At 43.3% G+C, this 14616-nt stretch overlaps 1 long non-coding RNA gene across 1 annotated transcript in view; it reads left to right on the top strand.

The window, feature by feature from the left end:
• The window catches only part of LOC310682546, a 29696-nt gene extending 26616 nt beyond the window's left edge, over nt 1–3080 (top strand). Inside the window, exons 2-3 of the long non-coding RNA XR_014513977.1 lie at nt 890–981; nt 2242–3080. This is a non-coding gene — a long non-coding RNA (uncharacterized lncRNA). The remainder of the gene's footprint in view (nt 1–889; nt 982–2241) is intronic.
• The last annotated feature ends 11536 nt before the right edge of the window (nt 3081–14616 follow it).

Genomic DNA, 14616 nt, shown 5'->3' with positions numbered 1-14616 from the left:
TAGTCTGGGGAGAGATGGTGCAGCCTGCAAAGGGTTCCAAGGGCAAGACAGAGAGTCCTAGAGGGCTTCATTATGCCCTGGGGCCTGAGGTTCCCCACCTCTGTCTTGGTGAAAAAGGCAAGTGCTTATGGTATGTGTTTATAATCTCAGGATCCCTGTGCTACCCTCTTTTTTGTCCTCTAGAAGATCAGAATTAGTCTAGGTTGTTATTTTCATTTATAGGAAGGCAATGGCACCAGCTAATGAGCCAATTGATATTTGCACCTAATTATACATCTCAAGTGTCTCTGATTGTAAGGAATGTCATTGACTTATATTAGAATTTTAAAACTCGTCCTCCATCCCTGCATGAAATGCTCCCCAATTTTCATGCTGACCCCACCCCCAAGCCCCACTGTTTCTCAGGAGTGAAAGTCCTTGTCTCACATGGAGTAGATTGAGGGGGGTAGAACTGTATCAGCCATATCAAGTGCTCCACACTTAGGGCTCTCTTCAGGAACTTGTTTTTTTTACTTTCCTTTTAGTCTAGATGGTAGATTTATCAGATAAGTACATCTTGAAATCAGTTAAGATGGTTTCCCCAACAGTGAACTAGTTTTACTTTATTGTCAAGTAAATGTCAAGTGATAGTAATCCAAACATTATCATTACTTATTTTAATCAGTTAAAGCAAAGCAGCTAATCAATTAAGGGCATCTTTGAATAACTTCACATCCCTAAAACACATCCAAAATGTCATCTGTAATGATAAACTATGGCATTTATTTTAATTGGTTTAATTAATCACTTAAAATCACGATAGTCAACTGATTTAAAAAAAATTAATCAGAGGACAATCTTTAAAATGTTTATTTCAAATGCTATCAATCATTGATGTCTCTTCCGATAGGCGAGATACTTCAGAACAGAAAATACTGACGTGAGTATATGCATGTCTGCTCAAAAGTAAGTTCCATTGAGTCCGATGGTGCTTACTCCTAGGTAAGTGTGTATAGGATTGCAGCCTGCATTTGTTTGCTCCACTGTGCAATTTTCAGTGACACCAATGTGGAATCTTGAAATACTGTGTGTTTGTATCTGTCATGTTTATTTCCCAGAAAAGACTTCTGAGCATTTACACTAAAGACTTCCTCTTTTTTTCCATTTACAGCTGTTGTGTGTTTCCTGAGCAAGAGTTTCATGATGACTAGTGTCCTAGGCCCCAGTCTGCAAATGTTTCCAGTGGTTGCTGGCTAGCACAGCCTGGTCTGTAAGGCAAACTGTGTGCTGGCAAGCCTGCAGGCATATGCGTTGTGTAATGAGTCCCATGTTATAATGGATCTAGTGTTAGAGAAAATTATGGGTGGCACCCACTGAGAACATTTCCTATGCAAGTTCCATTGGAAAGACCAGGAGCTGTAGAAGAGTTCACATTCATTTCCAAATTCATTGTGACTTGCGCAGGAAGACATTTCCTAGCGGTCTGTGCCTTAACTTCACACAGATGAGGTGTTGCTCAATGTAGCTTCGGCTGTTCTCTTGATTTTGGCAATAACAAATGGCCACCTTCCAATTTGCAAGAGGTGTAGGACATCCAACTCCAGCTGCTGTCTTAGTTAATGCACCTTCATAACATATCTTTAGGTGCAGGGCAAAAACATTCCTCTTCTCCCAGGTCTTTGGCTAATTAAACAATCTAGGGCCTTTTAAACCGGGGTGGGGTTGGTGGATTTTGTTTGGTATATATTTTTGTGTATTTATATTGCAAACTGTCCTGTGATCCTCAGATGAAGGGCAGTATAGCAACAACAACAACAACAACAACAACAACAACAACAACAACGGTTTTCATATCCATCAATGGAAAAGTGCACTTTGGTGGCCACTGTAATTTAGCAACTTTTGAGGATTGTGCACTTTAAAAGCTTGCATCTGGAAGCAGATTAAGAGATGCCCTGCTAGATGCCTAACATTTCATTCCCTCACATCTGTGGTAGGTTAAATTTAGACAAATCGCTAAACATTTCAGTGTTTATCCAAATTGAAACTCCAGGCTTTTGAGGTTCCCTCATCAATGGCTAAATAAGATTTGCCTGACTTCATTTAGAATAAATACAGAACCTAAACGCAAAGCCCAGGGGAGTTTTTGCTGCATAGCCTGCCTAACCTCGGGCTGGTGGAGTTGGGATTTTTCATAAATGAAAGTGGGCAACTAAGTCAAACAAAACTTAAAAATAAAGTGTTTTCTTTTTAATCTTCCAGAGCCTCTTTGAAAAAAACGGATTGTCCTTTCATTTAGCATCTCCTCCCCCATCGTTCAGTCTTCCTCTGAGTGGCTTCTGCTTGTTCCCTCACTGTGAGAAGCGAAGTTACAGGGAAACAGGCAGAAGGCCTTCTCAGTAGTGGCGCTCTCCCTGTGGAACGCCCTCCCTTCAGATGTCAAGGAAAGAAACAACTAACTGACTTTTAGTAGACATCTGAAGGCAGCCCTGTTTAGGGAAGTTTTTTAATGTTTGATGTTTTATCATGTTTTTACTATTCTGCTGGGAGCTGCCCAGAGTGGTTGGGAAACCTCATCCAGAATGGTGGGGTATAAATAATAAAATTGTTTGGAGGTTCTAGCAGGAGAGCGTAGCTATCGTATACCCTTGACCGAAGAACGATACACGCCTTCTATCTGGGATGGTCGTCCTCTTCCACCGAGCATGCAGCTTCGGGAGGGACGCACATGGAGTGGTGAGGGAGGGAGGGGACACCCGCCTAGCCAGCCAGATCAGCTGAATCAACCCTGGCGATCAATGGGGTGACAGATGTCGCAGCCAGATCGCCCTCACAACTAAAGAATCATGGCAAGAAAAACTGATGGACTATGCAGAACTGGCAAAACTGACATACAAGCTATGGGACAAGGATAACTGTGACTTTAAAGATGAATGGGAACCCTTTACAAAGTATTTGAAGACGCAACAAAGCGAACTGGACTCCTTGGCTGGTTTTGAATAAACATTCACAAGCTTTTTATTGATAATAATCAGCCAAATAGTTTGAGGATCTATACAACTGTGTAACATGCAGGAAACAGCATTTTTAGAGAAATCAAAGACTGGAACTGAGGGAAGTTGGTGGGGGTGGGGGGTTCGGTGGGGGAAGGGAGGGGGAGGGAGGGAAAATGGGGGGGAATAAGGATGATATATTTCTGGATAATATGTTTTGATTTAATTCTGAATAAAAAGTTATTGAAAAGAAATAAAAAATAATAATAAAATTGTTGTTTTGTTGTATCTGGATTTAAATATTAATGTAAAAAAGGTGGGACATTCAACAGAAATTAATTACTATTTTTGAAAAAATAGTAAATCAGGAGCATATTTGGAGATTGGGGTGGGAGCTCCAACACCATGGAACAAAAGAGAGTGTTGCCACACCCATAAGATTACCTTGGGGAGATCCACGCCATCATTTAAAGCTCATTCGGCACACATTTAAAACACATAACTCCCCTCACAGAATCCTGAGAACTGTAGTTTGTTTATGGTTCTAGGAATTGTAGTCATATGAGGGGGGAACACTACAGTTCCCAGGAAGTCTTGTGCTTTAAATATCTGTTGAATGTGATTTAAAGGTATGGTGTGGCAGTGTTTTCAGTCTCTCAGTTTCAGCCAGTAGCCAGTATTCACCATGAGGCAAAGGTGGATTGCCTCCAGTTTGGGGTCCTGAGCCAGTCACTGACATAACATGTGAGCAGTTTCCCGAGTGCAAGTATTTAAGAGATCGCTCTGTGACACAGATAAAGAGTTGTTGCTGTTTTGTCGCAGCAATAAATGTCAGCTAACGAATGGATGTTAGTTTCAGTGCATAGTAGTGAATATGATGATGCTTCCCATTCTATCGTAACTATTATTACAAGGGGCACTTAATCAGGCTTCTTGGAAAGAAAGGCTGTTCTCATTCCTTTTCTGGGTGGTATCTTGGGAGAAATGTGTTCTTTGAAGCCTCCTACGCGTATCGCCAATATTGCTTCCAGATGAAATAAGGATCTGAGAGAAAACTAGGGAAAGGGGCTTTGGTTCATTTCTTGGACCAGAGAGTCCTCTTCCTTCCGGGGCTTTTAAGGAAGTAGTTCTATTTATTCCCTAGATTTTACAGCCAAACCATATTTGAATACTTCAGTCAGAAATTCTTGACCAGAACCAAAAGGACAGGTTAGAAATCTAGGCTGACTTAGTGATGCTTCACTGCAACTGAGCATGAATCACGTGATCCTGCACATATTTACTTGGAACTAAGTCTTCAGAGGGCTTAATCCCAAGTAAACTGTGCATTACATATGGCCTCTAATCCATATCAACCTTCAACAAAGCCTTAGCGTAAACAAGGTTTTAGGTCTGCAGTGTAGTCAGGCACGCACAGTGAATTAATACCCTTAAGCACAACCGAGTCTCCAGACTCCTACTTTTCTCTCTTCTTCCCTCAGACTACGAGAAAATGATGCCAGCTTTTGTTAAGAGCCTTGCCAGAGAGCTGTATAGATCCCTGTTAATAAACCAGTTAAGTTACCTGATTTCCATATCTAAGGTTCAACAGGCAGTACAAATTCTATGAACTAAGGAGGGGTGTGGTCAGGGAAGGGGGTATGACCTAAGGAGGGCCTGATAGAAAGGTATGGAGGGCCATATGCAGTCCCTAGTCCATGAGGGCAACCCAGAGGACTCAGGGGGAAAAAACAGTTTGTAAATAAGGCCTTGACACATTAGGAGTTCGTTAATCCCCTTCACACATCCCTCAAATGTGTTGGAAAAATATCATGGAAACTTGTAGAGCGGACTTACTGTCGTCAAACTAACTTTGGCAAAGCAACCTAGTCCTGCCAGAAGAAGGCCACAATAAACTCCAGTGCAGCTGAGAAGAAATTATTAAAAGCAGCAACCGAGATGTTTGTTTATTTTGAACTTTTTTGCCTCACCAGCCCTGCAAACAGGGAGTGCTTTGACTGCTTTCCACCTCTGACGGTTCCTGTTCCACACATGTCCCCACATTTACTTAAAAACAAAACAAGTGGAAATGGCCATAAAACTCACCCGTCCATAAAGCTCCTCTTTTCCCACTGCCAGTTCTTTGCCTTCCACATTGGACTGGGTGGAGATAAATAAGCCAGTGTTATAATGATCACCTTATATTTAACAAGGTGAAGGTGACCTTGAGGGATCCAGGATTATTGCAGTTTCTGGTCAGCACCTTTCATGAGTTTAGGTTTCTGACATTCCCAGTGCGTTTTTCCCCATCTCAAATAAGCTGTATTTGTATATAGAGCTAGTAGTAACAGCAAACATACAGTAGTCATTTTGACTGTGCAGGGAAACACGTATCTAGCTGGCACTTGCTTTGTACAAACCCTTAGGCTGTGTATACAAGCAAAGTTACAGCGCAAATATTTGTTGGGATCCTAGCTTTCATTGCATAAACACTCTTGATTTGCAAACCTTCCTTGAAGGGCTAGTCCAAAATATTTTAAGAGAGCATACAAAGTTCTGACATACTGAAAAACTCTATACCGATGGAAGCATCCATAATAAGTGTAGAAAACTGAATTCTGTTTAAGTAGCATTAACATTAGGACGTGGGTGGCGCTGTGGGTTAAACCACAGAGCCTAGGGCTTGCTGATCAGAAGGTCAGCGGTTCGAATCCCTGCGATGGGGTGAGCTCCCGTTGCTCAGTCCCTGCTCCTGCCAACCTAGCAGTTCAAAAGCACGTAAAAGTGCAAGTAGATAAATAGGTACCACTCCAGCAGGAAGGTAAACGGCGTTTCCGTGCACTGCTCTGGTTCGCCAGAAGCGGCTTAGTCATGCTGGCCACATGACCCGGAAGCTGTACGCCGGCTCCCTCGGCCAATAAAGCGAGATGAGCGCCGCAACCCCAGAGTCGGCCACGACTGGACCTAATGGTCAGGGGTCCCTTTACCTTTACCTTTAGCATTAGGGGAGGGATGTGGTATTTGGGGAAATTTGCCAGGAAATGGCAATGCTTACATCATGGAGACTAATGTTCCTCTGTGATGGAACTGTACACCCAAAGCACAATTTATGGGACCCTGGAAGTGGCCTGAATTCCATAGCTGCTCTTCAGCATTTCACAGATGGACTCTGAGATGCTTCTTCTCTGCACAAGCACCTTGAAGGGGCCAAGGTGGATCCCAGCAGCCCAGATGCATGGCATGGAAGAAAATGGACGTTCATGGAGTAACACCAACATAAAACGCATCATATATCTACAGGACCACAGCTTAACTGAACAGCAAATGCTTTGCATGAAGTAGGTAGAAAGTTCAATCCCTGACATTCCCAAGTGACAGGAGCGAGCCAGCAGTAAATCACACTGAGCAATTGGTGTTAACTCTTTATTAGCAAAAACAGGATCTTCACAGAAGAGTTAGGTCTAATGAGCACAGCAACTCCACTCATCGTCTTCCCAGCACCACTCCCCAGGCTCTGAGCCTTCTTCCTTTGGGGGTTCCCAAGCTGGTTCCTCCAACCATTCCTCTGTGTCCAACCGGTCCCTGATACCGACTGCAAAAGTTGCTTGACTGAAACCCTGGAGAACTGGGCAACCAAAATGGTCAAAGGCCTGGAAACGATGCCTTATGAGGAACGGCTAAGGGAGCTGGGCATGTTTAGCCTGGAGAAGAGGAGGTTAAGGGGTGATATGATAGCCATGTTCAAATATATAAAAGGATGTCACATAGAGGAGGGAGAAAGGTTGTTTTCTGCTGCTCCAGAGAAGCGGACACGAAGCAATGGATCCAAACTACAAGAAAGAAGATTCCACCTAAACATTAGGAAGAACTTCCTGACAGTAAGAGCTGTTCGACAGTGGAATTTGCTGCCAAGGAGTGTGGTGGAGTCTCCTTCTTTGGAGGTCTTTAAGCAGAGGCCCATATGTCAGGAGTGCTCTGATGGTGTTTCCTGCTTGGCAGGGGGTTGGACTCGATGGCCCTTATGGTCTCTTCCAACTCTATGATTCTATGCTGCCAGTCAGTGCGGAAATATTGAGCTAGATGGACTAATAGTTGGGCTTGCTATGAAGCAGTTTCCTAAATGGCCCCAAAAACTGAAATCAGGAGCTAAAAAAATTAGACCAGATAATTTAGATGATAAACTATACAAGCCAAGACACCAGACTTGGCATAAGCACCTGGCCTGGCCAGGCAAATGGCAGGGCTCATGAGCTCTAGGACAGCCTATTGGGGTTGACACAAGCCACTTACATAATTTATTTTCTTTATTCATTTCCCAGAATGCATCTGGGTTTCATGAGTGCCCAGAAGCACTCCTGTGGTGGTGGTGGTGGTGGGGGAATTCATGGGTGGCCCTTTCTGAAAGAGAAAACATTTATCAAAAAGACATATCTATTTTCCCATATTGGGTCTTGACAATAAGTTATTGGCTTGTCTCCAACCAAGTTTTACTCAGAGTAAACCTATTGAAATTAATGGAACTAAGGTAATCATGTTAATTAATTTAAATGGATCTATTATTGAGTACAACTAGCATTGGCTACAACCTATTAACATAATCTGAACCTGAAGATGATAAAATAAAACATACCGTCCCCAAACCTTCATTTCTGTTTTCTCTAATCTGTCTAAGTGAAATAGTGTCTTTTCATTATATAGACTTTATATCCAGAAGACATTAATCCAGAATTTAACCTGAGCTACCAGAGACACATATGTCACAGGTCTTATCTGTATGCATCACAAATAGATACCACATGGCTGTGAATAAATCAGTTTCATTTGTTTATTTTTATCTATTTATTTAATTCCATTTATGAATCGCTTCTCAAAATGTATATCTCAAGGTGATTTAAAAACAGAAGCGTCAACAATAAAAACAATTTCATATATAAGAACAATTTCAAATCTAATATACAGGCACAGACATTTTAGCATATTGTATGTGAGCTGCCGAGGAAGAAGGTTAAAGCTATTTTGATAACAATTCTTTTATCATGCATTGTGCTACTAAAATTTCTGCCACATAGTTCATTATATCAGTTCATTCCCATGTGGTTTCATTCCCTGCTATGTGTTTTTATACCTACATCTTGCCCCACCCCCAAGAACTGTTTTAGTTTCCACAATATTGTGGTGGGGTTGGGGAATTTGTTCCAGTATTCTAATAATATTGTGAAGCTGCTAGCTACACCGTGATTTTACGCACTGCTGTCTCTATTCTTTCCTTACTTGAGAAATCTGGCTGAGTTTACAGACCGTTGCAAGAAATCCTGGCAATGGAACCATCCTCTAACTTACAGCTTGATGTCATTACAGCATTGTAGGTAGGCAGAATTTTGACATTTCAGGAAGATCCTTGTTTATGTGCTGGCTCTGGCAGCCGTTAGGAAGAGAATAGTGCCTGTGGTGGTAATCCTCAAAATGTAGTCCTCCCTTCTTCAGTTTCTTTTGCTAGGGAAGTTCCCCAGCCCACTCACCCCCGCACGGTTTTCAGTAACGAAAACTACTCTTACAGAGAAAGAGAGAAAGCCCATTTCCCCAGTGCCAGAAACATGAAGAAAGATCCTAAAAGCCATGATATTGGCTCAGAAATACCTCAGGGCATCATGGGAATTGTGGTTTTCAAAAGTGGTTGCTAGTGGGACAGAGCCACTACATCAGCTTCTCAGCATGTGGGTTTGCTGCTGCTTGCCAACAAAGGCCCATATAGTTAAAGCTATGGTTTTCCCAGTAGTGATGTATGGAAGTGAGAGCTGGACCATAAAGAAGGCTGATCCCCGAAGAATTGATGCCTTTGAATTATGGTGCTGGAGGAGACTCTTGAGAGTCCCATGGACTGCAAGAAGATCAAACCTCTCCATTCTGGAGGAAATCAGCCCTGAGTGCTCACTGGAAGGACAGATCCTGAAGCTGAGGCTCCAGTACTTTGGCCACCTCATGACAAGAGAAGACCCCCTGGAAAAGACCCTGATGTTGGGAAAGATGGAGGGCACAAGAAGAAGGGGACGATAGAGGACGAGGTGGTTGGACAGTGTTCTCGAAGCTACCAGCATGAGTTTGACCCAACTGCGGGAGGCAGTGGAAGACAGGAGTGCCTGGCATGCTCTGGTCCATGGGGTCACGAAGAGTCGGACGTGACTAAACGACTAAACAACAACAACAACAACCAAGAGTGGAAGGGTGAGGTGTTGGGGAGGGTGGCACGATGCCAATGCACTGGCAGAGCCAACCTGGTGCCAACTTCCCCGCTGCATTGCCCCTTTCCCTTCTGGTAAGCAACAGCAACTCACCATCCAGGAAGCGAGCATAGCAAGGCAAGCTGCTTTTGGTCGATTATTTAGATAGCAGTTGGGGCTATACTCCAAAGGGCATTCAGACATCCTTAGGGTGCATTTTAATTTGTGATACGCAGTGCTAAGCCCGCATGACAAACGCTCGTCCAGACGCTCCCTGCTGTTATTGTGCAATAAAGCTGTAGCGTGAATTAGAATTGCTCACTCTAGCAGAAGAAATAAAAGTCTTCTAATCTGTGCGCTCCCATTCATTTAAAATATATGCATATTTAAAACTATCGCGGAGCCCAGCAATTGCGTGTGGTGGGTAGGAGGGGGCAGCAGAGGAGAAGACAGCAACTCAGTTTGTCAGGTTAGATGACAACTGAAGTGTGAAATTTTATCTATATATAATTTGCTCTTTCTGTAGGAATAAACCTTAGGCTGGAATCCAGTGTGCTTGCTTGGAAGTAAGCAGTTGGACTGCAAAGGAAGGCTCACAGCCAATCTGATGCATGTCAGAAATATGTTCAACTGCACTTATTCCCCCCAAAAATGGCTGATGTAGGCATCTTTCCCCAAGTGATGGGGATGGGGCATGTCCATGCTGTGCTGTGGCCCTGTCTCTTTTTCTTCTATTTCTGAAGTGGCAGCCATTTTGTATTATACCACACCCCCACGGCAACCATTTTCTGACTGGCGCCCACAGCACTTGCTCAAAATTCCACATGTGCCCACTGGCCCAAAACAGGTTGGCAACCCTGGTTTAGAGCACTTCAAATTGGAGGCCCCATTCAGACTTCTGAGTAAACATGCTTAGGATTGCATGGCTAATTCTGAATAAACATGCATGGGGTTGGGCTGTGGAAGCAACCAGGGGGCTTTGATATGCTGGAAAGGAGATTTGGTTCTATTTAGTTCAGAGATTTCCATGACTTCATGCTGTGATTGCCCTCTGCGGCCTGCTCCAAGTGATAAAGATGATATCGTGGCATGGAATCATAAATACATTTTTTTCCTGAGGTCTATTGAGAGTCTCTCTCTCTCTCTCTCTCTCTCTCTAAACAAGAACCTGCAAAGGCGGCCACATATAGTGTGTACGGCAAGTGGAGGTGAGTAATGAACTGTCAAAAAGGGAAGATTAGAGAAGCACTTCACCTCAGCTGTGCTCTTGTCAAACAAGCCAACCAATCTACCTCAACTTTTCTTCTGGAATTTTATAAAGAGCCCCAAAGGGTAATCACAGCCATTCAAACAACTTGGATCTCCTAATCCGCTTGTATTATGCTTTCCAGCTTCCAGATGCATTTAGAATTAAAAGCACATTTTCAACATTCTCCTCTTAAACCAGGTTTTTCCCTCATCCTCCCATCTCTTCTTCAGCTTATATATATATATATATATATATATATATATATATACTTCTTAAGAGTTCGCATTTTGTACTTTCCACAGCTAAAGAGCTGTCGATGATAACAAGAAATAAGGATGGCTTTTTATTGAATATTAAGCCATATTTTATTATCAGCTCTAAAAAATAAACAAACAAACAAACAAACACATATAATTTAATGTATTTTTTTAGGATTTTATTTGCTTTAAGTTCCAATTTGTGTTACGTGCTTTTAAGCCCTATGGATAATAGATATTATTCATGCTGGTCAAAGTGATTCAATTATATTTCAACTTTGATTATATTTCAACTTTGATTAAAGTAAAAGCAGGTTGGTTAAGTGCATAAGATTCTTATCTCATTATACACGATAAAGCTATTTTTAGCCATCTCACCCCTTGCTTTTTCCTGTTAGACCAACTGCAGTCGTTAACAGTCATCAACAGGTTTACCACACCTATCAGGCAATCACCCATTCTCAACACCCTTCTGAGTAATACCTCTCCCCACCCTCTCACTGTATGTATAAGGGTCTGGTGACTTCTGTTTCAGTGTATCTGAAGAAGTGTGCATTCACACGAAAGCTCATACCAATAATAAACTTAGTTGGTCTCTAAGGTGTAAGCTTCCTCCTTCTGACAAGATGGCCCCCTACCACCAGGTACAAAAAACATACAGCTATTAAGTCTGCGTTTTGCAAGGAACTCACACAGCCTGGACTTTCGTAAGTGGTGAGGCAATGAAAATGACCAAATGTACTACTGCCCCCAAAAGAAAATTATTGTGGGGGGGGGGGCAAGGGATCCCAGCACCCTCCAGTTGGCACCAGTACTTGTGACACACATAAGCAACCAGCATAAGAAGCCGCTTATCCCACTGAAAGGTGACTCTATCTGGCAATACATATGTCATACCGTTTGACTGATTAATCACACATTGGATGGCCCCTTCATTCAACCCTGCTTAAGAAGATGGTGCTCTTCCCTTTCATTTATTGCCGTATGCCTCAATCTCTGTTTGGTGCTTACCTTGGTTTTCTGCAAAGCCATATTGATGATTTTTCTTTCTTTACCATGTGTAATGTTATTGTTATTACAGTTTACTAGTGCTGTTGTCCTTTTGAAGTCTTAATAATAGGTAAGGGTAAAGGGACCCCTGACCATTAAGTCCAGTCGTGGCCGACTCTGGGATTGCGGCGCTCATCTCGCTTTATTGGCCAAGGGAGCCAGCATACAGCTTCCGGGTCATGTGGCCAACATGATTAAGCCGCTTCTGGCAAACCAGAGCAGCGCACGGAAACGCCGTTTACCTTCCCGCCAGAGGAAGGTAATCCTATTTATCTACTTGCACTTTGACGTGCTTTCGAACTGCTAGGTTGGCAGGAGCAGGGACCGAGCAACGGGAGCTCACCCCGTCGTGGGGATTAGAGCCGCAGACCTTCTGATCGGCAAGCCCTAGGTTCTGTGGTTTAACCCACAGCGCCACTTGCGTCCCTAATAATAAAATATATTAAAAATTAAAAGTGAATACCAGATGCTGGAAACTATAAAATGTGAGAGCGCTCAGACCTGCTTGCGGGTTCCCCACAAGTATCTGGTTGGCATAGCTGTCAACTTTTCCCTTTTCTTGCGAGGAATCCTATTCGGAATAAGGGAATTTCTCTTTAAAAAAGGAAAATGTTGACAGCTATACTGGTTGGTCACTGTGAGAACAGGATGCTGGACCAGATGGGCCACTGGCCTGATCCAAGAGGCTATTCTTAACACCATAATAAAGGTAAAGGTACCCCTGCCTGTAGGGGCCAGTGTTGACAGACTCTAGGGTTGTGCGCCCATCTCACTCAAAGAGGCCGGGGGCCAGCGCTGTCCGGAGACACTTCCGGGTCATGTGGCCAGCGTGACATTGCTGCTCTGGCGAGCCAGAGCCGCACACGGAAACGCCGTTTACCTTCCCGCTAGTAAGCGGTCCCTATTTATCTACTTGCACCCGGGAGTGCTTTCGAACTGCTAGGTTGGCAGGCGCTGGGACCGAACAACGGGAGCGCACCATAATAGTTTACTATAAATAGATTTGTGGATTTTCTAAATCCAGTGGGTGCTTGCTCTATCTGTGTCAGGCACTGAGCAGAGGAGGAATGGCGAGCCTTAAAAGTAGGAGAGCAAAGAACTCAAAGACAGACGGCAAGTAGCAGCAGTGGGGGAGAAGGGGGGTGGAGATTCACTCTGGACAAAAAAGGACAGTAAGAAACTTTTCCTTGTCTTTATGCTTTCCTGGGCAACCAGCCGGGAACCGCTGACAGAATCCTGACAATCTGTTTCGAAGTGTTCAGAGAGTGGGTTCCACTGATCCCCGTGACTTGTAATTCCTATTTCATTTCATTCTTGTTCTGCTATGATGTCTCACGTGGTTCTTCTGTCCTTGCTCTTCGTCCTTGCCTTCAATCACTCTTTGTGAGAAAACATTTGTTAAAAATAAAGAAACTCATTTTAAGGATTTCAGATGCAGAGATTTTATTTTCACATATAAAACAGTGCAGTGGGGGTCCACAACCATAACCATCTTCTCCAGACTTGGTGATGAACACAGCTCTGAAGAACACTTACTTTCTCAAGCAGTGATCTTTCAGCTAAGTCGGTTTCCTCCATGTGCCATGGCAAAGTGGTGGGAGGTCCAGGCTTTGTGGGATTTTCATGTTTATTGGGTGTTTGACAGCAGATGGTGAAAAGCATTTCAATTTGGATCAGCTTTATACTCAGAGATTAATTCAGGTGAAAAACAGAGCCATCCTAATTGCATCACAATGATGCTCTACATTACTCAAAGATAGTATTCATCATCATAAATTCTAAGGTCAGCTGCTAATGTATCTCATGATTGCAATTGCCTTTTTAGACCATGCTTTCAATTACTTTAAATGGGTAATCTAATTAAATTGGCATTTGCTGTTTGTTACATGCAGCTTGTTTTGTAACTGGGGCTATCACTGGGATAAGTTAGCCAGGTTGTCTGCCTAGATTCCTATCTTAGAATACAGAAGACTGTGACACAGTGCTGGATACTAGCTTGCTGCATTATTTCATGTCACAAGTTCGCGTTTGAGCATAGAAAGCTGCAATTGGTCCATTTAACTCAGTGTTGTCACTATTGTCTACTCTGATTTGCAGAAGCCTCTCCAAGGTTTTAGACAGGAGGGTTTATCCCAGCCGTACCTGAATCTTAGAAACATAGAATTGTAGAGCTGGAAGGAACCACAAGGATCATCTAGTCTAACCTGCTGCAATGCAGGAATCCTTTTGCTCAAAGCATCTGGGTTTGGATCTAGGGTCTCCTGCATTCAGAATGTGTGCTCACCTACACAGGACTCATCTGATACTTATTTAGAAATATTTAAGAGACAGCGGAAAGACAGAAATAATATATAAGCCCCTTAAGCTCATCATATTGAACAGTTGGGACAAAAATAGTAAGATATCATGGAACACCCATACTCCATGCCTGGTATGACGATCAATATTCACTGTTGTCCACAAAGGTTGTTCCCCTCCCTCGATTTGCATTGTGTTTCTGTGGCACTGTAAGGAATGGTGTAGAACAGTGTAATTAGTTACACAATTAGTTGTGTAAAATTCTGCCACAGCAAATAGCCGTACCGGGTGTACGGTGTTGCAGCCAGTCAGCTGAGCCTCAACAGCCTTCTGGTATCAGGGGAGGTACTTGCCTTCCCTCTCACGTCACTGCCGGCCGCATCATTGATGCTGGGGACACTCCCAGCCAATCTGCTGTTGGGGGGGGGGGGCTTGGCCGCAAACCATTTAATTATGCTGCGGCCAGCCGGTTCATTTTTCTCTGCCTTTGCTTCAGATCACCCTACCCACCCACCCTTGTTCATGCATTGCTCTGATACGACCTTGCTATGACAGTTGTCAGTCGCCTTGTTGTGGGGGCCAGCTAGGGATTT

The sequence above is a fragment of the Podarcis tiliguerta genome, assembly GCF_965153285.1.
Source record: "Podarcis tiliguerta genome assembly, chromosome: 7".
Lineage (NCBI taxonomy): Eukaryota > Metazoa > Chordata > Lepidosauria > Squamata > Lacertidae > Podarcis > Podarcis tiliguerta.
This window is presented reverse-complemented; position numbering and strand designations above follow the sequence as displayed.